Here is a 3319-nt window from a genome sequence, read left to right on the forward strand (position 1 = left end):
AATAATCAAGTCTTAGCAAGTTTGATTGCTTAATATGTTGGAAAAATTTAATCTTACAAATATAGTTTTCATTTAATATATAACATGGAAAAGTTCGGGTCACTACAGTACCTACCCGTTAATTAAATTTCGTCCCGAAATTTTAAGTAGTTGGAGGTGTTGACGCATCTTCTGGAAATAGGTGCGGGTATTTCTTCTTCATCTAATCTTCACGCTCCCAGGTAAACTCAGGTCCTCTACGGGCATTCCATCTAACCTTAACAATTGGTATCTTGTTTTGCTTAAGTCTTTTAACCTCACGATCCATTATTTCGATGGGTTCTTCAATAAATTGAAGTTTTTCGTTGATTTGAATTTCGTCTAACGGAATAGTGAGATCTTCTTTAGCAAAACACTTCTTCAGATTTTAGACATGAAAAGTGTTATGTACAGCCACAAGTTGTTGATGTAACTCCAGTTGGTAAGCTACTGGTCCGACACGATCTATAATCTTGAATGGTCCAATGAACCTTGGATTTAGTTTCTCCCGTTTACCAAATCGAACAACGCCTTTTCAAGGTGAAACCTTAAGCATGACCATCTCTCCAATCTCAAATTCTATATCTTTTCTTTTACTGTCCGCATAGCTCTTTTGTCGACTCTGGGCGGTTTTCAATCGTTGTTGAATTTGGATGATTTTCTCGGTAGTTTCTTGGATTATCTCCGGACTCGTAATCTGTCTATCCCCCAATTCATTCCAACAAATTGGAGATCTGTACTTTCTACCATAAAGTGCTTCGAACGGTGCCATTTCAATACTCGAGTGCTAACTGTTGTTGTAGGAAAATTCTGCTAATGGTATATGTCGATCCCAACCGTTTCCAAAATCAATAACACATGCTCGTAGCATGATAGGCAGTACTCATGTCTAGACGAGTTCCCAATGCTAGTTGTAATGTCTGCCAAAACCTTGAAACAAATCTGCCATCCCTATCAGAGATTATAGAGACTGGTATTCCATGTCTGGAGACAACTTCCTTCAAGTATAATCTCTCCAACTTCTCCATTTTATCATCTTCTCTCATTGGCAGAAAGTGTGCTGACTTGGTGAGACGATCGACTATTACCCAAATAGTATCATAACCACTTGCAGTCCTTGGCAATTTAGTAATGAAATCCATGGTAATGTTTTCCCATTTCCATTCTGGGATTTCAGGTTGTTGGAGTAGACCTGATGGTTTCTGATGTTCTGCTTTGACCTTTGAACACGTCAAACATTCTCCTACATATTTAGCAATATCGGCTTTCATACCCGGCCACCAAAAGTGCTTCTTGAGATCTTTGTACATTTTTCCTGCTCCGGGATGTATTGAGTATCTGGTTTTATGTGCTTCCTTAAGTACCATTTCTCTCACATCTCCAAACTTTGGTACCCAAATTCTTTCAGCCCTATACCGGGTTCCTCCTTCCCGAATATTAAGATGTTTCTCCGATCCTTTGGGTATTTCATTCTTCAACTTTCCTTCTTTTACAACTCCCTGCTGTGCCTCCTTTATTTGAGTAGTAATGTTAGTACGAATAATTATATTCATAGCTTTTACCCGCATAGGTTCTCTGTCCTTTCTACTCAAAGCGTCGGCTACCACATTTACCTTCCCCGGGTGGTAACGAATCTCGAAATCATAATCATTCAATAACTCAATCCACCTACGCTGCCTCATGTTCAGTTGTTTCTGATTAAATATATGTTGGAGACTTTTGTGGTCAGTATATATGATACTTTTGACCCCATATAAGTAGTGCCTCCAAGTCTTTAATGCAAAAACAACAGCGCCCAATTCCAAATCGTGAGTTGTATAATTTTACACGTGAATCTTCAATTGTCTGGACGCATAAGCAATTGCCTTCGTTCGTTGCATTAATACATAACCGAGGCCTTGCTTTGAGGCATCACAATATATCACAAAATCATCATTCCCTTCAGGCAATGACAATATAGGTGCCGTAGTTAACTTTTTCTTCAACAATTGGAACGCTTCCTCCTGTTCATCCTTCCATTCAAATTTCTTTCCTTTATGCGTTAATGCAGTCAAGGGTTTTGCTATTTTGGAAAAATCTTGGACGAATCTTCTGTAGTAACCATCCAATCCTAAAAATTGACGTATATGCTTCGGAGTTTTCGGAGTTTCCCAGTTTACAACGGTTTCAATCTTTGCCGGATCAACCTGAATACCTTCTTTGCTCACAACATGTCCGAGGAATTGAACTTCTTTCAACCAAAATGCACACTTTGAAAACTTAGCGTACAGTTTTTCTTTCCTCAACAATTCCAGTAATTTCCTCAAATGTTCTTCATGCTCTTGATCATTCTTTGAGTAAATAAGTATGTCATCGATGAAAACAATGACAAAATTGTCGAGATATGGTCCACATACTCTGTTCATGAGGTCCATGAACATAGCTGGTGCGTTAGTCAAACCAAATGGCATAACCATAAACTCGTAATGACTGTATCGCATTCTGAAAGCAGTCTTCAGAATATCATCCTCCGTTACCCGCATTTGATGATATTCGGAACGTAAATCGATCTTCGAATAAACCGACGAGCCTTGTAGTTGATCAAATAAGTCGTTGATTCTCGGTAGTGGGTAACGGTTCTTGATGGTAAGTTTGTTCAACTCTTGATAGTCGATAAACAACCTGAATGTACCATCCTTCTTTTTGACAAACAAAACAGGAGCTCCCCATGGTGATGTACTTGGTCGTATGAAACCACGCTCTAGAAGTTCTTGTAATTAGCTTTGAAGTTCCTTAAATTCGCTGGGTGCGAGTTTGTATGGAGCACGAGCTATTGGTGAAGCTCCCGGTACAAGATCTATTTGAAATTCAACGGATTGGTGTGGAGGTAATCCCAGTAATTCTTTCGGAAATACATCGGAAAATTCTTTTGCGACGGGAACATCATTGATGCTCTTTTCTTCAGTTTGTACTTTCTCGACGTGTGCTAGAACAGCATAGCAACCCTTTCTTATTAGTTTTTGCACCTTCAAATTACTAATAAGATTTAGGTTCGCGTTGCTCTTTTCTCCGTACACCATTAAGTGTTTTCCTTCATCTCGTACAATGCGAATTGCATTTTTGTAACATACGATCTCTGCTTTCACCTCTTTCAACCAGTCCATGCCGATTATCACATCAAAACTCCCTAACTCTACTTGTATCAAATCAATCTTAAACGTTTCGCTAACCAGTTTAATTTCTCGATTCCGACATATATTATCTGCTGTAATTAATTTACCGTTTGCTAATTCTAGTATAAACTTATTATCCAAAGGTGTCA

This window comes from Rutidosis leptorrhynchoides, chromosome 4 (assembly GCF_046630445.1).
Source record: "Rutidosis leptorrhynchoides isolate AG116_Rl617_1_P2 chromosome 4, CSIRO_AGI_Rlap_v1, whole genome shotgun sequence".
Lineage (NCBI taxonomy): Eukaryota > Viridiplantae > Streptophyta > Magnoliopsida > Asterales > Asteraceae > Rutidosis > Rutidosis leptorrhynchoides.